The following is a 27,164-nucleotide window of genomic DNA, read 5'->3' as shown; positions in this document are numbered from 1 at the left end:
TAAAATTAATACGAAAATTTGGTTGTAATTATTCATGTACGGTGAGCCAAAATGAAAACCTGCATTAATTCAAAAACGTTCAAAAATTAAATTAAAAAAACAAGTTTTTTTTAACTGAAAGTAAGGAACGACGTTAAAACTTAAAACGAACAGAAATTATTCCGTATGTGAAAGGGGCTGTCCCCTCCTCAGCGCCTCGCTCTTTACGCTAAAGTTTGACTTTCTCACAACTCTATTTTTTTTAAACCAGAAAAAACTTTAGCGTAAACAGCGAGGCGTTGAGGAGGGGACAGCCCCTTTCATATACGGAATAATGTCTGTTCGTTTTAAGTTTTAACGTCGTTCCTTACTTTCAGTTAAAAAAAAACTTGTTTTTTTATATGTTTGGAATCAGCATAAAAAGCCAATTCTTTTGATGTATCTATAGTTAACAAAATTCCGGCTTTTAGAGTTTCGGTTAATATTGGGTCGAAAGAAGTACAGATTTTGAAGTGTTGACTAGGCAATTTGTGTCTTTGTTTTTGCAATTAAATAAAAAAAAACAAGTTTTTTTAACTGAAAGCACGGAATGACGTTAAAACTTAAAACGAACAGAAATTATTCCTTATATGAAAGGGGCTCTCCCCTCCTTAGCGCCTCGCTCTTTACGCTAAAGTTTTTTTAATGTTTAAAAAATAGAGTGGTGAGAAAGTCAAACTTTAGCGTAAAGAGCGAGGCGTTAAGGAGGGGACAGCCCCTTTCATATAAGGAATAACTTCTGTTCGTTTTAAGTTTTAACGTCGTTCCTTACTTTCAGTTAAAAAGACTTGTTTTTTTTATCTAATTTTTGAACGTTTTTGAAGTAATGCAGGTTTTGATTTTGGCTCACCGTACATGAATAATTAAAACAAAATGTTACTATTAATTTTACTTTTATTTGGTTAAATGGCTTTCTCGAAACTTGTTTAATTTTATTTACGAACGTTTTTATTAGTAATAAATATACTCAACTTACGAATTAACTTACGTAACGAACTTCTATATTCATATATTTTTAATACTTATATTAGGGGGTTTGCCCCCTGGTCAATACCTTGCTCTTTAAGGTAAGGTTCGAATTTTGTTCCAATTCTTTAAAAAATGGCCGCTTAATCACAAAGGCCGTTAATCAGAATAAATAGCTCTTATGAAAGTACTAAAAAATCTTTAGCTTAAAGAGCGAGGTATTGACTAGGGGGTGAACCCAATCATATATGTAATATTTTCTGTTCGTTTGAAGTTTTGATGTTGCTGCTGTTGCAGCTGAAAAACTTGTTTTTTTTATATTTAATTTCTGATCTTTTTTAAATAATGCTGGGAAGTCCGGCGTCCCCTTCATAGCAATGTCCCTCCCCCCATGAAAACTTCCTTCATGGAAAGACCGTCCCACATAACCCTCGACCCCCCCCCCCACTACCAAATAAAATCTCCCCTGAAAACGTCTGTGTACATTCCAATAACCAATACTATATGTTAACATTGGGTAAAGTTCATAACTTTCAGCCCTTCCCCCGGGAGCTCCGGGGTATTAAGTCATCCTAAAAGACATACTTATAATATTTTCGAACATGCTGAATAAAATGGCTATCTCAAAATTTTGATAGGGTGAAGTTGGAAAAAAAATGAGCGTGGGAGGCGGCCTAGTCGCCCTCCATTTTTTTGGTCACTTAAAAAGGGCACTAGAACTTTTAATTTCCATTCAAATGAGCCCTCCCACGATGTTCTAGGACCACTGGGTCGATACGATCACCCCTGGGGAAAAAAATATGATGGTGAATATGGTGCTGAGATTTCCATTAAGGTTCTATAATTGTTAGGGGGTCTTTCCCCCTTTTTCGAAAATCAGCCAAGTTTTCTCAGGCGCGTAAATTTCGATGGATAGGACAAAACTTGATGAAACTTATACATTTGAAATCAGCATTAAAATCTAATTCTTTTGGTGTATCTATTTGTATCAATATACCGTTTTCTAGAGTTTCGGTTACCATTGAGCCGGGTCGCTCCTTGCTTACAGTTCGTTACCACGAACTGTTTGATAATTTGATATAAAAACTAGTAATACATCGTATCTATAATCTGGAAATAAAACCTTCTATATAAATAAAACCTTTCTATAATCTAAAAATAAAACCTTTTAGGTACCCCTTCTCAGTTACCTATAGGCCTACTAAGCAAACTATAGCTAAAATATAAATAAAACTCGTACCACAATTTGAGAACCACTGGTCTAGATAATGGATCGGTCAGGAGGAAGGACTTTTCGTGGAGGTGTAGCCAGATTTCCTAGCAGTTTTTCAAAAACGATCAGAAATTAAATAAAAAAACAAGTTTTTTCAACTATAAGTAAGGAGCAGCATTAAACATAAAACGATCAAAAATTATTACGTATATGAGGGGGAGTTGCTCCTCCTCAACACCTCTCTCTCTAAGCTAAAGTTTGAATTCTGTTCCAATTCTTTAAGAATGACTCCTGAAACGCTATGTTCTTTTAATTAGAGCAATAAGAATTTTTTTTAAAAGTACTAAAATACTTTAGCGTAAAGAGCGAGGTGTTGAGGAGGAGCAACCCTCTCATATCTAGGGGTGGATCCAGGATTTTTTTCTGGGGGGGGGGGGGTGCAAAATAGGTTGATCCGATAAACTTGCGTTAGGAGCAAGTTTAATTAACGTAAACTTGAGTTAGTTAAGTAAATCACACTACTTTAGACTACGCTAGGGAGGCAGGCTTGCCCCCTCGCTCCCCCCCCTGGACCCGCCACTGTCTCATATACGTAATAATTTCTGTTCGTTTTAATTTTTAATGTTGCTCCTTACTTTCAGTTGAAAAAACTTGTTTTTTTTATTTAATTTGAAGAAAAGAGTCAAGTACGGATAATTCATAGAGAATATATAATTTGGGCTGTGCATTTGACCATCAGTGGAGGAAGGGGGGGGGGAATAATGTAAACTGAAACACATTTAGGAATGTTACAAGCAAGTATTTTAGATTTTTTACACCGTTTCCAGATGTTACAGTGCGTCCTTCTGAGGGGGACAACCACTACAATAGTTACCGAAAATTAAATTGAAAAAAAAGTCACTGAAGCCTACACAAATGGACTGTTTGATCAAATCTCATTAGAAATAATCACTAATATCTGAATCGTTTACACACTAAATTTCAACCAAAAAGCATCCTTATAAACCAGTCGGCAAAAAAAAAAAAGGTCCGACGACAAATCTCTAATTAAGAGAAAAACCGGATTTGGAACTTGCTTCATCCTTCTCCAATTAGGAGATGTTTCGAATCACCTCATCTGACGCGTCTTTTAGCGTAAATTTTTTTAACTCTATTCTTTAAGAAATCCACTCATTTGAATGCGAAAACCTACGCAATCCGGACTTAAATATTATTCAGTGTTGTAATTCATTTCAAACCTTTGAAGTATTAATAAGGTAAGACTTCCCAGATTAATAGAGATAACTTAAACACATGATAATGGGCGGTGGACAGTTTTCATTGATAAGAGGAGGGTCTCAGAGCAATTTCTAGTCAAAGGGATATTAGCCTAAAATTGTGGTTACTGGAAAGTAAAAGATGTTGAGAAAACATTTCTTACTTTATAATATAGAGAAAAATTGTAGTTAACACATTTTGAGGGCACTTCCACTATACTTTACAGACAGGTAAATATATACCAAATCATATTATTGAGTTAGGAATAAAGTGAATATACCACTCGATGCCTTTTTTATGCTGATTACGAATATAATAATCATTTCTATCAGAAATGAATTTCAGCCCCCCCCCCTATATATGCCAATTCAGGCTATATATTTCTACATTAGGGGGGGGGGGGTGTTGGCAAATTTTGTTTCTGATGTAAATGGGCGGTAAGTTTATACTTTACCCCCACCCCCCCTAATGTAGAAATATATAGGCCTACCTGAATTGGCATATATAGGGGGGGGGGGTCTGAAATTCATTTCTGATAGAAATGATTATTATATTCGTAATCAGCATAAAAAAGGCATCGAATGGTGTATTCACTTTATTCCTAACTCAATAATATGATTTGGTATATATTTACCTACAGACAACCCCCTCCCCCTCTAATATGCAAGCAGGGGCGTACGTAGCTTCTTGTCTAGGGGGAAGTCGATTCTGTGATGAAAGGCTGGGTTGGGGGGGGGCTGAATTTATATTGTCAGTTCAAAAAACCTTACATTGCCAGCAAGCTCTATCATACCTATGAAATCTTTATTAATAAGTATCACCAAAAATCATCAATAAGCTTCAGCATTAATATACTTAGATCAGAGCTAATTCCAAGACATTATGGATAGATGCTTCATGTTAGACTTTTATTCTGCTATTTTGACTGTTTATTTCCAACTTTTTCAACCATCTACCTTTTATCAACTGCTTTTTTCAGCCATATACCTTTTTTCAACTACTTTTCCAACCTTCTGCTTTTCAACCATCTGGTTTTTCAGACATATCTAGTGTATCTTTGAAATTCTAGGGGGGGGGGGTAGTTCGGGGTAAAGTACAGTGGAAGTGTCTACAAAATGTGTTACTAACAATTTTTCTGCATATTATGAATTTCATAATATTAGTAAAAACTAAGTAAATTACACTACTATAGACTGCGCTAGGGGGGCACGCGCCCCCCTTGCCCCCCGGATCCGCCACTGTTGTGAAATAAAAATGGTTTTCTTAGCATGTTTCCTTCTCAATAGTCCCAATTACAGGCTAATACCAACAACCACAAGCCTTAAATGTCTTATTTTCTTTTCCACTAGAGCAACTTTAAATGGCAAGGGTGATCGTAGAAACCGCAGTTCATATAATTATCTGTATATTCTGTCTACTGTGGTAGAAACAATCAACCTCTTTGGAGTGACTCATTTTAATTTGTAATTGGAAAATCTAATGCCATTCTTGAGAGTCAAAAGTGAGGGCAATCAGCCCTCTCCCTTGCCCTTTTTTGCTACTTACTCTTCACCGAAGCATCCAAAGACATCCAAACAAAATTTTAAGACATTCAATTGTTCAAAATATTCAAAAGATCCAATAAATATACCTCTGGGGATAACATGACTCCCACAGGCTCTGCGGTGACGGCAGTAAATAATGAAAATTTGTAATTGCTAAAGCGGCGTTCACAAGCGTGTCTAGCTAAAATCCCATGTTTAGCCAAAATTCAAAGTCTAGGCTACCACCGTTCACAAGTAAAATTCAGTGCTTAGTTAGACCCACTAGATAAGGCACTTGGCTAGACATGGAGTTTTAGACTGTAAAATTAAATTTAGGATTTTCAATTACAGCCAATCAGAATTTGTCAAGTTTCCCTATTTTTATCATTTATGTTCACCTTTGTAAACTTAAATTTAATTTTCGCTTTTTCATTAATTATTTTTTTCATTTTAGGCAAATGTGCAACATCTGACGTAATAATGAAGCACACCAAGGCAACTGTTTTGCTTATCTCATCCATTAGCTTGTGACAGTAAAAATAGCGATTATAATATTTGAAAGTTTTGCCCGCATAAGCTCTGTTGATTGGCTAGAAATGACAATTTGAAACTAAATTTGTAGTTTTAGCTAAGCACCGAAATTTACTTATGAACGGTCGTTGTCTCGACATTGGACTCTGGCTAGACACGTATCTAGACATGAGGTTGCAGTAAATATAAGCACATTGAAATTTCCGTTCTCCCCACATCTTCATCATCTTTTCGTGAATTTTGTTACGAAATGTAATTTTTTTTTAATTTGCCAAAAAAAAATTTGAGACCCATGGGGGGGGGGGTTAATCAAGATTTTACCCTGGACAAAAGAGAGGACAGAGCCGCCACTGATGCCGAATCAACAGTTCATGGTAACGAACTGTAAGTAAGGAGCTACCCAGCTCAATAGTAACCGAAACTCTAAAAAACGGAATTTTGATGCTAATAGATACATCAAAACAATCAGATTTTGTATGCTGATTTTAAATATAAAAGCTTCATGATGGCAACTAGGCCTCCTCCCACGCTCATTTTTTCCCAAGTTCACCGGATCAAAATTTTGAGATAGCCATTATATTCAGCATAGTCGAAGAATTTAACAACTATGTCCTTGAGGATGGCTTAATCCCCCATAGTCCCTGGGGGAAGGAATGCAAATTATAAACTTTGCCAATTGCTTACATATAGTATTGATTATCGGGAAGTATACAGACGTTTCCAGGGAGGGGAGTTCTTCTGGTGGGGGGTCGGGGAAGGGGTTACGCGGGAGGATCTTTCCAAGGAGGAGTTATTCACGGGGAAAATGTTTCATTATTTAAAAAACAATAAGAAATTAAATATAAAAAAAAGTTTTTTCAACTGAAAGTAAGGAGCAACATTAAAACTTAAAACAGAACAGAAATTATTACCTATATGAAGGGGTTTTCCCCTCTTCAATACCTTACTCTTTACGCTAAAGTATTCTAAAGTAATTTCAAAAGAGCTATATAATGTACTTAAACGACCTTTGTGATTCAGGGATCATTCTTGAAGAATTGGAACAAAATGCGAACTTTAGCATAAAGAGCGAGGTATTAACGAGAGGGCAAACCCTTTCATATTACGTATATGAGACAGTTCGCCCCCTCCTCAATACCTCGCTCTTTACGCTAAAGTTCGAATTTTGCGTGATAATGGCCGATGCAAACAATAATTTGTTTAAGTTGTTTTTCGGCCAATCTTAGCATTTAATTTTATCTTTAGCAGCTTAATACGCGGTAATAAATTTAATACGAACGGAAAATATTACGTATTTGAGGGGGGGGTTGCCTCTCCTCAATAGCTCACTCTTACGCTAAAGTTCTTTTTTTAACGTTTAAAAGAGGTTATTGTTCTAATTAAACAACCTTTGTGATTCAGGAGTCATTCTTAAATAACTGGAAAAAATCAAACTTATGTTATTATAAGGTTATTATTAATTAAAAAAGAGTAAAATTAATATGCAAATTTCAGTTTGATGATTCATTTACGGTGAGCCAAATTCAAAACCTTCATTAATTCAAAAACGTTCAGAAATTAAATAAAAGAACAAGTTTTTTTAACTGAAAGTAAGGAGCGACATTAAAACTTTAAACGAATAGAACATATTCTGTACATGAAATGGGCTGTCCCCTCCTCAACGCCTTGCTCTTTACCCTAAAGTTTGACTCTTTCTCACAACTGTACTTTTTAAAACAATAAAAAATTTTACCGCAAAGAGCGGAGTGTTGAGGAGGGGACCGACCACAGTTTTTAGTAAAAATATTCGAAAAGAGCTATGCTTTCTCGTCTCCTTACTTTCTTAAAATCTAAAAATTTTCTTCACGATTTTCAATTTGGTTTACGAATGAAGCACTCCACTGAACATGCCTGTATGACCCTTTTGAATTCTATTCATTCTGCGTTAGATTCGGGATTGATTCGGCTGCTGTATTCCCGGATATTCGTAAGGCTTTCGATTCCTCAACCCATGAAATTCTTCTATCAAAGATGTCTCATTTTGGCATAAGGGGAAGTGTATTTTTTGGTTCCAGTCTTATTTGAAGGATAGGTTAATTTCTGTTGATCCACTTTTCCGGTCACCCTCGCAAGTCAATTTTGGTGTCCCCCAGGGATCATTATTAGGGCCTGTGCTATTTTTGATTTATGTAAATGATCTTTATTGTGTTGTAAAAAAGCAGAAACTTATTAATTGGTATATACTTTGTCATCCTAAGCCTTCCCTTGCCTCTAGTGGCAACTATAGTTCGCCTTCTTCTGATGTCCTTGTTTATTTTGCTGGTGATAGCACACTTGGCACTTTGGGAAACTGCGAATCCGAGCTTCGATTGAATTTGGAAAATTTGTATGAGAGGGTGATTTTATGGCTTGATGCTAATTGTCTTACTCTAAATTTTTCTAAGTCCAGTTTTTCTATTTTTTCGCGTGTTTCTCAGGTTTATCCCCAGTTATCAGAAATTCGCAAGCCAAATGGAATAATTCATAAATCTAAAGACCGGTATGTTCGTTTTTTGGGCATTCTTGTTGATGAAAACCTATCTTTTAAATGTCACATTGATTTTATTCAAATGAAGATAAGCAGGTGTCTCGGAATTTTAAGGAAACTTAGACATGCTTTTCCAGGATCGATTTTGAAAATCCTTTTTCACTGCTTCATCCAATCTGACGTTTCTAACTGTCCAATTGTGTGGATGTCAACTTTTCCTCCACTGTTGAAACCACTTTCTAAGGCTTACAATAAAGCTAGAAACCTCATTCAGGAGACTAATCGTTCATTAGTTATACCATTACTTGATTTTGAGTCACTATACATTCTTTTGTGTGCATGTTTTACTTTGGCTCAGCTTCATGGTGACCTCCCCCGGCCGCTAAGTGTTCCGCTATCTTTTACCTCTGATCAAAATAATTATAATCTTCGTAATATGACAAATCATGTTCAAGTTCCATTTACTCCTTGCATAAGGATAGATTTTAATCCTCTAATGGCGTGTCATATTGTTTGGAATAAGTTGCCTGAATCAGCTCGAGGGTGCCACTCATTCGGTTTGTTTAAAAAAATTGTTAAAAATTCTTTGGCTTCATAGATGTTATTTTTATTTATGTTTTTATTTCATTTATTTTTTTTTATTATTTTTTTTAGTCTATTTAATCTAATTAATTAATTTAGTTTATTCATTCTATTTTTTCTATAGTTTTTATTTTATTTATATTTTCTTTTCTTCTCCTTCGTATGTGAGTAAGTGATCATTTTAAATTTCCTTTTGTTTTTCATCTCTGAGTAAGCAAGTCATATGTTTTCCCCCTTTGTACAGGCCAGTGAGCCTTTGGGGGAATAATAACATGTAATATTGTATGTGTATCTAATGAAGAATAAAACTTATCTTATCAAAAAAAAAGTTTACGCTTAAGTTTTTTTTGTACTTTCATAAGAGCTATTTATTCTAATTAAACCCTTTGTGATTCAGGGATCATTCTTAAAGAATTGGAACAAAATTTGAACTTTAGCGTAAAGAGCGAGGTTTTGACGAGCGGGCAAACCCCTTCATAAACGTAATAAAAATATACGAATATAAAATTTCATTATGTAAATTGATTCGTAAGTTACGTGTATTTATTACTAATAAAAACGTTCGTAAAAAAAAATTAAAAGTTCTAGTGCGCTTTTCAAGTAACCAAAAAAATTAGAGGGCAACTAAACCCCCTCCCCGCCCCTTTTTTCTCAAAACTGAACGATCAAAAATTTGAGAAAGCCATTTAGCCAAGAAAATGTAAAATTAATAAGCAAATTTCGTTTTAATTATTCATATACGGGGAGCCAAAATCAAAACCTGTATTAATTAAGAAACGTTAAGAAATTAAATAATTTTTTTTTTAAACTGAAAGTAAGGAGCGACATTAAAACTTAAAACGAACGGATATTATGCCGTATATGAAAGGGGTTGTCCCATCCTAAACGGATCAACGGAGGGGCTGTCCATTTAGCTTTTTACGCTAAATTTTGAGTCTCTTTCATAGCTGTACTTTTTGAACCAATGAAAAATTTTAGCGTAAAGAGCAGGGCGTTGAGGAGGGGACAGCCAAGGCTATCAACAGGGGAGGGAGGGGGGGGGTTTGAATCACCCCCTCAGAAATGTTTGTGTGACTTGTAAAAACGTCACGAAAATGGATAGAAACTAAGATAAGATAAGATAAGGGTTTATTCCAAAAACAACACAACGCAAAAAAACAAATGACCTTCCATAAGCTAACGCTTGTTCGGAAGTATTTACCCTCTTAAAATTAACACTTATAATAACATAATAAAGAGAAAGAAGAGAAAAAAAGAGAAAAAGAAGAAAGAAAGAAAAAAAGAAAAAATGAAAATCCTACACTCACTCGGCTCCTGGTCGCAATAACCAAAAATCAATACTTCACATACTCCAAAACTTCCCGCCGCCATCCCATAAATAATAAATAAACGAAACAAAAAAAAATATATATACGAAAAACGGGAAAAACGGGTTCCGGGCAAACCTGAGAGTGACTCAACTATACCACCCTTTAAACAAATTCATACAAATTCACACCTATGGAAACAAAGGGTTTTAAGGTCCCGACGGAATTCACATAGATTCGCTGACCTTTTTAAAGAAACAGGCAAATTATTCCAGACAACTGGCCCCACATGACGTATTGAAAATAGCGATCTAGTACTAATAACTTGAGGTGTCCGTATTTCTCTAGCATGACGAGTAGGATAATTGTGTACATCATCACCAGAAATAAATAAATTTAAAAAACACTTGGGAACCAAATTAGAAAAATACTTAAACATAAATAACCCATGGTAAAATTTCCCAAGACCTGACACAGGGATAATATTTAACTGTACATATTGGGATCTTACCTAGGTTCTCCGATTATCTCCGGACAACACTCGCAGTGCCATATTTTGTATCACACGTAACTGCTGCAAATGCACTGAATATGTGCTAGACCATATACTCACGCAATATACTAAATACGGGTGAACTAACGAAAAATAAATCAATCTCAAAACAGAATCATGGAAAATATTTTTTATCTTTCTCATCATTCCAACATTTCTTGCAATCTTACTACTAATAAAAGAAACATGATTTTAAAACTAAGGCATTCATCCACAATAACACCAAGGTATCGTATAGTATTTGTACGCTTAATTACATAATTCTCCATTTGCAAATCCACAACCCAAGGGTAAAAATTTGATGATCTACCATATATAATAAATCTGATTTACTATGGTTTAACAAAAGCTTATTCACTCTCATCCACTTATCTATACCTAACTTACCTCTTCTCATTATCTCTATTAAATCAGATTCAGTCTTTGCTGCGGCAGTAAAATGGGTATCATCTGCAAAACTAGGAATAATCACCCTACAATTGGAATGTGCACTATGTAACAAATCCAAAACAGAAAATCTTAAGTCATTGATATAAACCAAGAATAAAAGCGGACCTAAAACAGAACCCTGTGCAATACCATATTCAACCATTCTTTCACCAGACCTCACATTAGAAATTTCAACGCACTGGGTCCTACCTCTCAAAAAAGTTTCAAATAACTTCAACGCATTTCTTCTAATTCCACAATTTTCTAGCTTCATAATTAAAATTTCATGGTCAACTGAATCGAACGCTTTAACAATATCTAAAAAAATAGATGCCACCTTAAACCCTTGGTCCAAAGCATCATGCACAAACGTCGTCAAAAATAAAACTGCCTGTTCGGTAGACATCCCCTTACAAAAACCGAACTGATTAGAATGGAAAAAGGAAATATTCTCCAAAAACTCAGATACTTTAGAATTAATAAGTTTGTCTACTAGCCTAGAAATAACAGAAAGGAGGGATATCGGTCGATAATGATTCACATTTTTCCTATCACCCCCTTTAAATAAAGGTATTACTCTGGCACTTTTAAGACACTCCGGATATATACCACATTTAAAACTAGCATTAATCAGGTACAAAATTTGTCGCGATATCACAGGAAAAAATTGACTTAAAAACCTTTGTTGTAATAAAGTCTGACCCGGATGCACTGTTTCGCATACCTTTTACCACATCACACAATTCTTTTTCAGTAACCGGTCGCAAGTACATAGAAACGTCACTACTTTGAGGCAAAAACTGAGTAAAATCACCATCACTTGCATGCTGTTGAACAGACGACGCTAACCGGCCCCCTACACTAGAAAAGTGCTCACACATACGTTCAGTAGTTTGGCGAATATTTTCACCATCAACAAGGCTACTAACAATTTCAGGCTTATTCGGTTTAGTAACAGAATTTATAACATTCCAAGTCTTTCTCGGGTTACCCTCCGCATTTTTAAATCTATCACTCAGGTAATTTAACTTAGCTTTACGAAGTATACTATTCAACTTATTACTATACGCTTTATAAATATTTACATCGCTAATACTATTACTTAATGCGGACTTTTTATACAGTTGCTGTCGCCTAGCTAGAGAAACTAGAATACTCTTCATAACCCAAGGCTTCTTCAGCAAATCAAAATACTTACGTTTCTTCCTAACTTGACTACAAGCAACTACCGTATCCTTAATCATCGAATACCAAAGTGTAAATTTATCATTCACATCCATATCATTACTATATAAAAAATCAAAATTTTTTCCTCCAAGCTCATTTTTTAACTTCGGTACATTAATAACAGGAAAACAAGTTTTCGGTACTTCAGAACGCTCTGATCTTGGCCGGTTCAAAAGAGAAGGAATAGATACCAACAGACCGAAATGATCCAAAACGTCGTTTACAATAACACTCGCACTACTATATCCAGTATTTAAGTAAACGCTATCAATCAACGTAGCAGAATCATGGCTCACTCTTGTACATATATTAATAGAAGACTGTAGTCCATAACCTAGCATAGTGTTTAGAAACTCCCTAGCTCTAAGGTTACTATTCACAGTTCTTAAATCCAAGTTGAAATCACCACAAATAAAACAAGGTCTAGTAGAAATTGGTAACTTATCCAATTGCTCTTCTAAAAGTGAGCTAAACTCATCTATATTATGCGAAGGGGGTCTATAAACGACAATCATAAAACACTTAAAATTAAGACACTGCAATTCTAACACCATACTTTCAAACACCATTTCTCGATTAACTCTTATATCATCTCTCACCTTAACCTCAAAATCATTACGCACATAAATTGCTAAGCCGCCATGTTGATGCTTCTCTCTATTTTTAATATACAGCTTATAATTACCAATCTCTAACAGAGAAGAACTATTGTTCTTCAACCAAGTTTCGGTTAAAGCTAAAACACGAGGGGTTGATTGCAGACATAACTCATTCAAAAACTGGTATGAACTTCCAATCCCTTGGCAATTTAAATGAAAAATATTAAATTCACTTTGACAACTAATAGAACTCAAATCACACAGAAACTTATAACGGGAATCAGGATTAACCTCATGAAACTCACCCACATCAAAGTCTCTGTGAAGTACCCCTCCCCCCAAATCATGTAATTTCATCAAATCACTCTCAAGAAAACCCAACCGCTCCCTACCTAAACTTGACATTCAAAATAATCAATCCGAAGGGATGGAAACCGGAATTTTTTAATGCGAAAAAATAGTAACCTTACCATACCATGAGTGAAACGACCAAGAATCGAGAAAATCCAGACCAACAAATCCTGAAAGAAAACAAAAGAAAAGAAAACATGGACCAAAAATAATAACACAAAAAGAATCGCCAACATAGGGGACATAAATAACAAAAACAATGAATACTTCATAACACACAAAAAAAAATGAATAAGTTAATAAGTTAATAATAAACGCAACAACCGCTTATTTTAAATTTCATTACTGACACTAAACAATACTCACACGATTACAAACCCTCCATTCACAAGATTACCATAATGTCAAATAGGGACCTATATTAAACTCCTTCTCTACCTTTACCACCGCGTAAACCTCTTCCCCTCACTTGACTGCGCTGATGCGCATTGCTATCACTGCGCGGTGAATTAAGCTCCGGGATTATATCACTAGGGCAGAATGTGGCTCGCGAACCATTAGGACGATCAAAATAAAGAAAAGGTGGAACGGTTTTAGACACCCAAGCTGAAATACCTATATCCTTTAGCTTAGCCTTCTTCTCAAGAAGACTTTTTCGTGCCTCCCGGACAGAAAGAGGGGAATCATCACTAATATAAATCTCTTTCAGATTCCTCACAGATTTCCCTTTCAAATTCTTGCTAACTTTTAGTAAATCAATTTTCTTTTCCCTCGAAAAAACATTAACTTTGAAAAATTTCCGGTCTTTCATGTTTTGTAGCACTGTAAACTTGGGAACCTCACTTACTTCAAGCCCAGACAGATGTAAGGTTCCTTCCTGATTTAAATTATGTGAATAGTTTAACCTAGCTGTCAATATTTTTGTTACAACTTCCGCTTGTCACGGAATCCAAAGGTTTTCCTTGAATATGTGTTTAACCAGAATAATGTGAAAAGTGATTAGATTCCTAGAAAATATTCATAAACCGATAGTAAGATACGTATATATTGGTGTGTTGAGCCTTTGGAGGGAGAGAGTCGAACGTATGCATTGTACGTGATAAGTATCTATGGCTTTGATATAAATAAAGACTGTTTATTTGAAACATCTATGGACTTGAATATCTAGCTCTGCAAAATGGTATATTAGTTTGTAAACACCATTGAATGGACTCGCCCAACTCTTTAACATTAAAGATAAAGCTTACAACATGGTGTCAGAAGTGCTGTAATTTTTCGAGCCCAGTCCATCCACAGCAGAGCCAGTCCGATGCCATCCTGGCCAGTCATATTGTTACACAGGATCGTCTCAACTTCTAAATGTTTCTCAACCACCGCAGTTTTTTTTTATAAACCGAAGGTGACCGAAGCTTACCAATCTACGCACATCTCCTGTCGTGAAATCTCCAGCCATCGAAGAAGAACCCTTGGAGGGATCGGCATCCAGTGAAAAACATAGAGTAAGTGTGAGCCCTAAAGTTTTGTGCGCATAGGAAAAAGTTAGGAGTGCTTAGGCTAGCTATTTTCTTGTATCAATTTTTAGTTGTTTTTTTAACCATGAATATCCCAGAATTAAATCCTGAAAGTGATAATTTTGATGAGGTAAAAGCGAAAGCCTTCGTTGCACAGCAAGAATTACGAAACATAGAAATACCCCCTACCTTTGACCCAAGTAGCGATGATTATGACGCAGAAATAGTCACTAAGTTTTATTCTGAGATAAGTCTCTGGGAAGCAGCGGCAATGGCCCATTATCTACAAATTTCATCTAACCCCAAAAGTAAAAATTCACAGCAACCGCATCCAACAAATAATCCACCGTCGAGTGATAACCTTTCAATCAGAGCAACAACAGATTTAGCTTCCTTAATAGCGCCATTAACAGAAGTCTCACAAATAAATTAATTTATTAGCCAACTAAAAATAATTAAGGGTACCTTATCTTGGTCGGACAAGCAAGTTTTTGCCACATCAGGGATTTTAATGAAAGGGTTATTTTAACTTTTTTTTCATTATTTAAATAAGGTGAATTTAACACTTGATAAATTACGAAAAAATCTGTTGAAGGCTTTTGTTCCTCAACGCAGCCCCGGGAAAATCTGACACGATATTGTGGGATGTAAACAATTTCTGGATGAAACAGTATATCAGTTCTTAAAACGAGTTGAAAGAGCCGCTAAGTCTTACGCGAATTCAATGGGCTATTGGGATGGGCTAAGAAACCCGGCAGTTCAACCATTGGCACTAAACACTTTTAGGGAAGGTGCACGCATAACTTTTAGAAGGGTACTGATGGAAGAAGAGGATCAAATAAATAACCTAGAAGATGCTTTTAAAGTTGCGACCAAGTATGAAAAAATTGAAATTGCGACAAAACCGGCGGATGAGTTTTTTTCGGCTGCCGTGTCAATTGAAAATAGGTTCCGCCTCCCCCAGAGAAAGACATGCTACGTTTGCGGTAACCGAAACCACGATAGTTCCGAATGCTGGTACAGAAAAGACCCAGACTCTGAACAAGTATCGGAAAACTAAATAGCCAGTCTAGACAGAGGGCTACGACTGGTACAGAAAAAGAAAACCCTCAATCTAAAACTAAGTATATTAGCATTAACAGCAACATGGGAGAAGATAGAGTATCATTAGTACTAAAGGACAGGAATGAGATGCCTGGTGAAAATTTGAAAGGGATGGACATTTCTATGAGATACCACACAAAGTGTACCTGTGTTGAAGAGGCATCTACAGAATTAGCCTCACGTGATGGTAAGTGGGCCAGGTACGGAGATGCCCAGCAGTTCGTTCCGCAAAGTGCAATGAGATCTGCTAATCCGGGGGACGTAGCTCGGTTTTATGTGGAACGGTTAAAGAAATACAGGGACGGGGCGATAGACGGGGCCTTGGAAGTTGCATGTATATGTAGATATATATTACGTAAAGAAGTGTGTGATGAGGAGAAATTGGAATACAACATTCCTGTTTTTAATAGATATTCTATTTTTTACAAAGGCGAGTTTGAGGAGCTGGTGGGGATTGACGAACACGAGATATCTGTGTTGCAGGATTACTTTCGTACCAACACGCGTCCTAGTAGCGGGCGTAAAACGGCTAAGACGGGTCGGATAGGAGCGACAAGACTTGCGCCAACCAAGGGGAAGGCCCCATCAAAGAAACCTAAAGAGACAGTCCCTCCGATGTCTGAAGAGGAGAGGAAGCAGCGTGTTGCAAAACGGAAAGCAGCTATACGCAGGATTAAAGAGAAGTTAGCTAAAACCGCTAACTCATATGGGTTATTACCTGCATCGGGTTTTTTCCTGCAACAACCTTCATCGTCGATAGTTAACCAGATGATGGAAAAAACGTGTACTGCATCCGCTCGAGCTTTGGATGCTCACTCTTCTAGTCTGTTGGACTGGTTGTTGTATTGTCGTAGGGTGGGGTTATCGAAAAAACGGGCATTGTGGGGAACATTGCATTATATCATAGCGGACGTGGACTTATCCGCATTACCCGACAGCGGCTGGGTGAGTTGCCTTGTGGACGACGGAGACGTAGAGTCTAACCCTGGGCCTATATGCAAGTCTATGTATGTTGTTCGTTCGGCTTTGCCGAGCGGAGTTGTGCCAAAAAAAAAAAAAAAAGGATAAAACCCACCATTTTGGAATCTTTCAGCCGGGATTGAAAATGACTAATATAAATACATACTTATTAAGTAACCAAAATTCAGATCTTAAAAAATTTTAAGTTTAAGCCGTGTGTATAAATATTTTACTAAATATTCAATGTAATTTTTTTTAACATCCCCTAAAAATAGTGCATTAATTTAGTTAATAGAAATTATATATATATGGGTAACATTGCTGCTGTTACCAAGATTTTTCTCTCAATAAGGAGAGTAATCATAATAAAAATTATGTTTAATTTTATAGCAGATTTTTTAAAGAAAATTGGAATTATGTCCAATCCTCATTTCTAATTTTTCTTTTTTTCTCGCAAAGATAGGCTTTCGCTACATTAAAACGCGATAAGATTTATTGATAAGTATATGTTTATATGTTTACGTGTAGGGGAAATTGTGACTGCGCACCTAGTGAACAAAAGGGCTTTCACTTATAAACAGTGTCAGCATTGCCAGTTTTGTGGCCGAGAAGGGAAGCACAGTCTAAAGACTTATCCTGCCAAAGTGATTCCCCGTCAAAACAGAACACCTTTATTTTCAGTGTATGTTTTTAAGTGCACACTTTAATTTAGTATTTGCTGTTTGTTCTTTTATTTTTTTTTTTTGTTTAATTTTTAAGTAATGCTAGGAAATTTTTTTTAAAATAACGCAAAAATCTGAAGGAAAATAATAAAAACTTTGGTTCTCTTTAAGAGGGGGGTGGATTGTAAAGTTCCTTCCTGATTTAAATTATGTGAATAGTTTAACCTAGCTGTCAATATTTTTGTTACAACTTCCGCTTGTCACGGAATCCAAAGGTTTTCCTTGAATATGTGTTTAACCAGAATAATGTGAAAAGTGATTAGATTCCTAGAAAATATTCATAAACCGATAGTAAGATACGTATATATTGGTGTGTTGAGCCTTTGGAGGGGGAGAGTCGAACGTATGCATTGTACGTGATAAGTATCTATGGCTTTGATATAAATAAAGACTATTTATTTGAAACATCTATGGACTTGAATATCTAGCTCTGCAAAATGGTATATTAGTTTGTAAGCACCATTGGATGGACTCGCCCAACTCTTTAACATTAAAGATAAAGCTTAGACAGACATACTTGCTTAAACGCTTCACTAGTATCCTCCTTACTATCACAGAGCAAATTACAAACAATAATGTTACTGTCAGATACCTGGTATTCACACATCTTTGACCGACTTGCAAGATCAACATTGTTTTTTTTCAGTGGCATCGCTTCACTCGTAATAACGCTTATCTGCTTTTTTAGGCTATCAGTTTCGCTTTCAGCTAATACTACACGGGCTTGAACTTCTGTAGCCGATGCGTGAAACTCAAGCTGCGCTTTTTCCACCGATATAACCCTTTGTTCCAGAGATCTCATATGTTCATTAATACAGTCTAACTTAGATCCGTTTTCTTTCACGATTGCCAGCATCGAAACAAAATATTCGGACAATTTTAACAATGGTGACTGGGACTCCTCGCTAGAAGTGGCCGAAACATCTAAAACTGCTCCAGTTCCATCAGCTCCAGCACGCTGGACTTTACGCCGACGTTCCATCTTAGAAGTAATTAAACAAGAAACGGCTTACCTCACTAGGCAACAAATATTTATCCACGGAGCTGCCAACGTGCATTAAGCGTTAGCCGTTACAAGGGCACGGCAAACGCCAACCCCGAACTCAGCTCCAAGAACAACTCCTAACGCCAATCTCGAACTCAGCTCCAAAAACAACTTGAAATTTAGGCCAAAAGGTCAGCAACAATTCCTCTTCGGGTTAATGCACCAAATTTTAACGAATAATTATAATTTGAACACGATCAAAAATCAGAATCACAGTTCAGAATGGTTTATATTCAGAATAAACTTGTAACCGCCACTGGATAGACAAATAAGCGGCTCTCGCGTAATAGCCCTTACTCAATCATAAGACAATACATTACAAATGTTAATTTGTTCCAAACTAACCAACTTGGCAATTCAAAAACTAGTCAGTAATAGATCGTAAATCATAATCCATTATTACAATTTGAGTTAAAATGTTCACTCATTCACTTCTATCGAACAAACACACCTTATTCCATTTAAGGTTATTAACTCAGATAATAATTTTTTTTTAAATACACAAGTATCCAAACAATTCAAATTATAAGCAATCTTCAAAATTCAGGTGCATAACTAATCAGTGACGTCACCGATCCAGTCAAAAAATTCAATCTCCGATATTTGAGTGCATTCAGGTAATTGCGTAAGATTTAATCCATTACAAAACTGTGTCACTCATTAATCCTTTATAAAATATATGTGACCTTCACTGGCGGATGCTGAATGAGAACTAATTTTTTATGCCTTTTTATGCGTTTTTTTGTTTACCCCCTTACCCCCAAAAAAAGATCTTTGAGCAAACCCCCGCCCCCCGAGAAAAATCCTGGGTACGGCATTGGTGACAGCCTCTTTCATATACGGAATAATTTCTCTTCGTTTTAAGTTTTAATATCGCTCCTTACTTTCAGTTAAAAAAACTTGTTTTTTTTTATTTAATGAAAGCATAAGACACTATATACTTTCAGGTTGTCAAACTAGCTAAAGGTTTTAATTTGAAACTTTCAAAGAATATCGATGCGGGTTACTAATAGTAAGACTCAGGCAATAAAAAATAAATTGAAATTCATTAAAATGTTTTTTTTCTTAAAAATAAAGCTATGCAAAAAAAGTAAAGAGTCATAAGCAAGCCTAAGACGAACAGAAATAAGTCCTGTACTAATTAACTAAAAAAAACAATTATTTTTTATACTGAAAGTAAGGAGTGACATTAAAACTTAAAACGAACAGAAATTATTCCGTATATGAAAGGGGCTGTCCCCTCCTCAACGCCTCACTCTTTACGCTAAAGTTTTTTTTTTATTGTTTTAAAAAATAAAGTTATGAGATGGAGTCAATCTTTAGCGTAAAGAGCGAGGCGTTGAGGAGGGGACAGCCCCTTTCATATGCGGAATAATTTCTGTTCGTTTTAAGTTTTAATGTCGCTCCCTACTTTCAGTTAAAAAAATTTAGTTAATTTTTTAGTTAATTTCTAAACGTTTTTGAATTAATGCAGCTTTGATTTTAGCTCACCGTACATGAATAAGTAAAACGAAATTCGCATATTAATTTTCCTTTTTTGGCTAATTGGCTTTCTCGAAATTTTGTTCTGACGTAACTTACGAATTAACTTACGTAACGAATTTCTACATTCGTATATTTTTATTACGTATATTAGGGAGTTCGCTCCCTAGTCAATACATCGCTCTTTACGCTAAAGTTTCGAATCTTGTTCGAATCACAAACCCCTGAATCACAAAGGCCGGTTAATTAGAATAGAAAGCTCTTTTAAAGTACTAAAAAACTTTCGCGTAAAGAGCGTGGTTTTTACTAGGGGCCGAACCCTCTCATATACGTAATAATTTATGTTCGTTTTAAGTTTTAATGTTGCTCCTTATTTTCAGATGAAAAAATTTTTTTTTTTATTTAGTTTCTGATCGTTTTTTAAATAATGCTGAGAAATTTGGCACATTTCTGGAACATTTCATGGAGAAATCTGGCAACATTTCTGGAACAATCTGGAACACTTCATGGAAATGTTCCTTCCCCCAAGGAAATGATCCTCCATGGAAAGATCCTCCCCCGTAACCCCAACTCAGACCCCGACCCCCCACTAGAAAAAATTCCTCCGTAAAACACCTGTATACTTCCCAATAACCAATACTATATGTAAACAATGGGCAAAGTTTATAACTTGCAGCCCTTCCCCAGGGAACTGTGGTGGATTAAGTCATCATCAAAGACATATTAATTAGATGCTGAACAAAGGCTATTTCAAAATTTTGATTGGGTGACTTCAGGAAGAAAAAGAGCTTGGGAGAGGGCCAAGTTGCCCTCCAATTTTTTTGGTAACTTAAAAAGGGCACTAGAACTTTTAATTTCCATTCGAATGATCCCTCTCACGATAATTTAGGACTGCTGGATCGATACGTTCACCCCTGATAAAAAAAAAAACAAAAAAATAAAACAAATAAATCGCATCCGTGATTTTTCTTCTGGCAAAAAAATACAAAATTCAAAATTTTTGCAGATAGGTGCTTGAAAACTCTATAGTAGAGTTCTCCGATACGTTGAATATGACGGTGTGATTTAAATTAAAGTTCTATGACTTTTAGGGGTTGTTTCCCCCTTTTTTCGAAAATAAGGCAAATATTCTCAGGCGCGTAACTTTTGATGGGTATAACTAAACTTGATGAAACTTATATATTTGAAATCAGCATAAAAATCTGGTTCTTCTGATGTATCTATTGGTCACGGCCGTATCCGGGGGGGAGGGGGTTACACGGTTTGAACCCCCCCCCCCCGAAATTTTTGATCGAGTCGAAAATAAGTCGAAAATTAGTAAAACCTAGGTAAAAAATCAGTAAAATTAGTCGAAAACTGAGTCAAAAATTAGTAAACCCCCCCCCCCCGAAAAAAAAATCATGAATTCCCGCCCTTGCTATTGGTATTAAAATTCCGTTTTTTAGAATTTCGGTTACTATTGAGCCGGGTCGCTCCTTACTTACAGTTCGTTACCACGAACTGTTTGATTGAAACTTATAGATCAGAAGTGACTATCAGTGAATAAATGAAATCCAAAAGGAACAGAAATTTAAATGAATAATCATGTCAAACATAACTATAGCAGATATTGATACAGACTAAAAAATAAATGCTAAAATGAGTAAAAATTAATATCAAGTTAAAAATACATCTTAAATGTGTTAACTTTTTGTATTTTAATAAATAAAAATTTAATAAGACTTTAAGGAATAAATTTTGGTATATGTATATTAAACTGACAATCCTCGGTCATTTCTTTTTTCTGTAAAGTGCAAATTATTTTCTGCTTGGTAGGAGAATTGTTTGCCCTCCAATCCCTTTTGACTCTTAAAAAGAGCACTAGAACTTTTTAATTTCCGATTGAATTAGCTGCTTTAAAAGTTTCAATGATATTGCCAGCTATTACAGAGCGGCGCTGCCTATGATAATGCTTCTATGCCCTTTTGAAAACCGGCATGAATAAGTTGTTTTTTTTCGCTCAATTGGAACTCCCTCTAAACGTTCCCTAAAAGCTTCACCTTAATATCCTTAGAGTCATTAGTTACAGTAACTGTAGTGGTAGTATTAATAACATTCACATAGTGCCTTCTGGCAATTTCAAAATCTACCGCAATTTACCCTTATAGCTCTAAATTAATATTTGAAGCCGTTCCTAAGATATTACTTTGTCGCCTTTCTAAAAATCTGCTTACTCATAGTTCTTTTTGTTTTGTTTAAACTTCTGCCTAAATATGCCTTAAAAACTCCACATTAATACCCTTAGCTTGCGTAGTAGCATTAGTTGTAGCAGAATTAGTAGCAGTATGCGTATAGCACCTACGGTTTCTGCAACATTCCTTTCGACACACGCTGAAAGTTTTAGCTTAATACCATCAACCGTTCCTGATGTATTTCTGATACGTGCTCTTAACAACACGTATGGACAAAGTTTGTTTCGGTTTCGTTCCATACAGTTTCAATATTTCCCAAAAGTTTTCAGATTAATACCCTTAGCTTTAGTAGCAGCGGTAGTAGTACCAGCAGTAATATTAGTAGCAGTAGAATTAATAGTAGCAGCCTTAGCTTTAGTGGCAATGGTAGTTGAAGAAGTAGTAATAATAGTAGCGGTTGTCGTAGTATGAGTAGAGTCAGTAGCATTAGGATGCAAATATTCTTTTTAGTTAGTTCAACGTTTCCCACAACAAGTGTTGTTACTTTCCACTTCACACGCCAAACTGTTCCTAAGATGCTGTTGATACGTCCTTTCGACAACCTGCATAGAGTTCACCAACCCCCTTTAAAACTCCCTGATAGTTTCACCTTCATTTCCTTAGGAGTAGTTGTAATAGTAATAGCAGAAGTAGAATTGGTATTACTAGAATTAATTTAAAAAAAAAACTTTCCGAAAAATAAGTTTTTCAAAGAAATGTAAGGGCCATTTTAAATTTAAGCTCAGCAGATACAAATAACCGTTAAAATTCAAACTCAAACCGACCAGAAATCATAGGCAGCGCGAGTAAAGTAAGAGTAAAGAACTAAGTAAAGAACGATGTGGGCACAATGTTTTTTTCTTTTTTTTCCTCCATACCCGGGCACTTCGTATCGAAGGAGGTATCGTAGAAACTTCAAAAAGGGTTCATTTGATTGGAAATTAGACTGGCTAGTAACCTTTTAATAGACGAAAGTGATTGGAGGGCAACTAACCCCCCCCCCAAGCCCATCTATCCCCCAAACACATCCAATCAAAATTTTGAGAGCCATTTTGTTCAGCGTAGTTTATTTCCATATTGAATATTTGTTTCTGGAAGGGAAATTCCCCAACAACCTTCGAGGCAAAGGTTATAAGTTATGCCCTGAGGGCATATAAGAACGATGTTGGCGAAATGTATCGTTTATTATTTTTTTTCCTTTAGAGCAGGGCACTTCGTATCGAAGAAGTTGTCGTAGAAACTTCGAATAGGGCTCATACAATTGGAAATGGGAGTGGCTAGCGCCCTTTTTGATGGTCGAAAGTGATTGGAAGGCAACTAACACCCCTTCCAGGCCCATCATTTCCCGAAACACATCCAATCAAAATTTTGAGATAGCCATTTTGTTCAGCGTAGTTGAATTTTAAGATAGAAATTGTGTTTTTGAGGAGGACACTCCCCCACAGCCTTCAGGGCAAGGGTTGTAAGTTATGCCCTGGGGGCATACAAGGTTTTTATAGAAGGCGTTGTCGTAGAAACTTCAAAAAAGGCTCATTGGATTGGAAATTCAAAGCGCTAGTGCCCTTTTTAATAGTCAAAAGTGATTGGAGGGCAACTAACCCCCTGTCACGCCCACCTTTTCCCCAAACACATCCAATCAAAATTTTGAGATAGCCATTTTATTCATATATTTTGTAGTTTTAAGTTCTCTAAATTAGGTCCTTTAGGATGACACCCCCTCATAGCACTCAGGACAAGGGTTGTAAGTTATGCCCTAATGGCATATAAAGTTTTTATAGAGTGCGTTGTCGTAAATACTGCAAAAAGGGCTCGTTTCATTAGAAATTGAAATGGCTAGTTCCCTCTTTAATAGTTGAAAATAATTGGAAGGCAATTAACACCCCTTTCACGCCCACCATTTCCTCAAACACATCCAATCAAAATTTCGAGATAGCCATTTTGTTCCACGCAGTTAGTGTTCAGGAAATTATACCTTTGAGCAGAAGACTCCCCCCACAGTTTTCAGGGCAAGGGTTATAAGTTATACCCAGGGGGCATATAAGTTTTTATTGAAATCTATGTCGTAGAAACTTGAAAAAGGGCTCATTCGATTGGAAATTCAAAGGTCTAGTGCCCTTTTTAATAGTTGAAAGTGATTTGAAGGCAACTAGCCCCCCTCTCTCGCCCAGCGATTCCCCAAACACATCCAATCAAAGTTTTAGATAGCCATTTTCTTCAGTGTTGTGGATCTTCGGAAAGAATTTAGAATTTTGATGAGGAAAATCCCCCAGAACCCTCGTGGCAAGGGTTCTAAATTCTGCCCTGGGGGCACTTAAGGTTTTTATAGAAAGTGTCGTCGCAAAAATTTCAAAAAGGGCTCATTCGGTTGGAAATTGAGAGGGCTAGTGCCTTTTTTAACAGTCGAAAGTGATTGGAAGGCAACTAACCCCCCTCTCACGCCCACCTTTTCCCCAGACACATCCAATCAAAATTTTGAGATAGCCATTGTATTCAACGTAGTTTTAACTTCTCTAAATTTGGTCTTTGAGGATGACAACCCTCTTAGGGTTGTGAGTTATGCCCAAAGGGCATATAAGGTTTTTATAGAACGCGTTGTCGTAAAAACTTCACAAAGGGCTCATTCGATTGGAAATTGGAATGGCTAGTGCCCTTTTTAACAGTCGAAAGTGATTGGAAGGCAACTAACACCCCTTCCACGCCCACCATTTCCCCAAACATATGTAATCAAAATTTTTAGATAGCCATTTTGTTCCACGCAGTTTAAAGTTCAGGAAATTATACCTTTGAGCTGGACCCTCCCCCCACAGTCTTCAGGGCAAGGGTTATAAGTTTTGCCCTGGGGGCATATACGGTTTTTATTGAAATCTTCGTAGTATAAACTTGAAAAAGTGCGCAATCTACTGGAAATTTAAATGTAAAGGGCCCTTTTTAAGAGTCAGAAGTAGCGGTGATAAAACTAACCCCCCTCGCAAGCCCACCTTTTCCTCCCATATATCCACTTAAAATTTTAGATAGCACTTTAGTTCAACGTAGCGAAAAGGCTGAGACATTATCCATTTATGGATGACAACCCCCCCCCCTCCACAACCCGCAGGGAAAGGGTTGTAAGTTATGCCCTGGGAGAATGTAAGGTTTTTATAGAAAGCGATGTTTTACAAACATCAAAAATGGCTCATTCAATTGAAAATTGAAAGGGCTAGTGCCCTTTTAATAGTCAAAAGTGATTGTAGGGCAACTAACCCCCCTCTCACACCAACCATTTCCCCAAACACATCCAATCAAAATTTTATATAGCCCTTTTGTTCAATGTAGTTGAAATTTCTGGAAATTAGGTCTTTGAGGCTGAAAACCTTCCCTCCCCCCACAACCCGCCGGGCAAGGGTTGTAAGTTATCCCCTGGGAGCATGTAAGGTTTTTATAGAAAGCGATGTTGTAAAAACATCAAAAAGGGCTCATTCAATTGAAAATTGAAAGGGCTAGTGTCCTTTTAAAAGTCAAAAGTAATTGAAGGGCAACTAACCCCCCTCTCACGCCCACCATTTCCCCAAACACATCCAATCACAATTTTGATATATCAATTTTGTTCAACGTATTCGAAAATTCTGGAAATTAGGTCTTTTAGGATGATCAGAGCTCTCAGTGCAAGGGTTTCAAGTTTAGCCCTGGGGGCATATAAGGTTTATATAGAAAGTTGTTGTAGAAATTTCAAAAGGGGCTCATCTTGTTGGAAATTGAAATTGCGCTTTTTAATTGTCGAAAGTGAGTGGAGAGTAATTAACCCCCCTTTCACGCCCACCATTTCCCCAAACACATTCAATAAAAGTTTAGAGATAGCCATTTTGTTCAACGTAGTTGAAAGTTCTGAAAATTATATATTTAAGGATGACAAATCCCCCAGAGTCCCCAGGGCAAAGGTTGCAAGTTATGCCTTGGGGGCATATAAGGTTTTTAATGAAAGAGTTGTCGTAAAAACGTCAAAAGGGGCTCATTCAATTGGAAATTGAGAGGGCTAGTGCCCTTTTTAATAGTTGAAAGTGATCGGAGGGTAACTAACCCCCTCTCACGCCCACCATTCCCCCAAACGCATCCAATCAAAATTTTCAGATAGCCATTTTGTTCAACCGAGTAGAAAGTTCTAAAAATTAGGTCTTTGAGGATGACACCCCCCCCCCCTCAGCCCTCAGGGCGAGGGTTGTAAGTTATCCCCTGGGGGCATATAAGGTTTTTATTGAAAGTGTTGTCATAGAAACTTCAAAAGGGCTCATTTGATTGGAAATCGAAAGGGCTAGTGCCTTTTTTAATAGTTGAAAATGATTGGAGAAAGATTAACGCCCCTCTCATGCCCACCAGTTTCCCAAACACATCCAATGAAAATTTTGAAATAGCCATTTTGTTTAACGTAGTTAAAAGTTCTGGAAAGTAGGTCTTAGAGGATGACAACACCCTCACAGCCCTTAGGGTAAGGGTTGTAATTTATACCCTGGGGGCATATAAGGTGTTTATAGAAAGTGTTGTCGTAGAAACTCAAATCGGCTCCTTCGATTGGAAATCGAAAGGCCTAGTGCCCTTTTAATAGTCAAAAGTGATTGGAAGGCTTGACACTTTTATAGTAAAGATCGATGTGGGTCTTATGTATTATTTTTGTTGTTCTTGTTGTTTACACCAGGGCACTTTGTATCGAAGGAGTTGTCGTAGGAACTTCGAAAAGAGCTCATTCGATTGAAAATACAAAGGGCTGATGCTCTTTTTGATAGTCGAAAGTGATTGGAGGGAAACTAAATCCCCTCCTACGCCAACCCTCCCATTTGACTAAATGTTGGCATAAGATTAAATCAAAATGCACTGTATTAATGCTAATTCCCAATAAGGCATCTCAGCAGTATCCCAAGAACGACTGAGGGTATTATGTTCAAACTTTCGGGGCTGCTTCTGCTCTTAAAACTTAACCAAATCTAAATAGTGTAAGTGTATCAAAGGTATCAAAGAAAGTAAACCGATTTTTTTGCGAATGGTATCAGGTTTTCCATTTCAGGTCAACTAGAGGAGGTATGAAACTAAATTAAACACT

The 27,164-nt window shown here is 36.5% G+C and overlaps 1 protein-coding gene across 1 annotated transcript in view; it reads left to right on the top strand.

Moving 5' to 3' along the window:
• The first annotated feature begins 3,383 nt into the window (after positions 1-3,383).
• The window catches only part of LOC148955813 (uncharacterized), an 88,710-nt gene continuing 64,929 nt past the window's right edge, over positions 3,384-27,164 (top strand). The window contains exon 1 of the mRNA XM_089104397.1: positions 3,384-3,453. The gene's annotated coding sequence lies outside the window, so the exon portion shown is untranslated. The remainder of the gene's footprint in view (positions 3,454-27,164) is intronic.

Source organism: Artemia sp. Qi Xiang Cuo, chromosome 2 (assembly GCF_049724085.1).
Source record: "Artemia sp. Qi Xiang Cuo chromosome 2, ASM4972408v1, whole genome shotgun sequence".
NCBI lineage: Eukaryota > Metazoa > Arthropoda > Branchiopoda > Anostraca > Artemiidae > Artemia > Artemia sp. Qi Xiang Cuo.
This window is presented reverse-complemented; position numbering and strand designations above follow the sequence as displayed.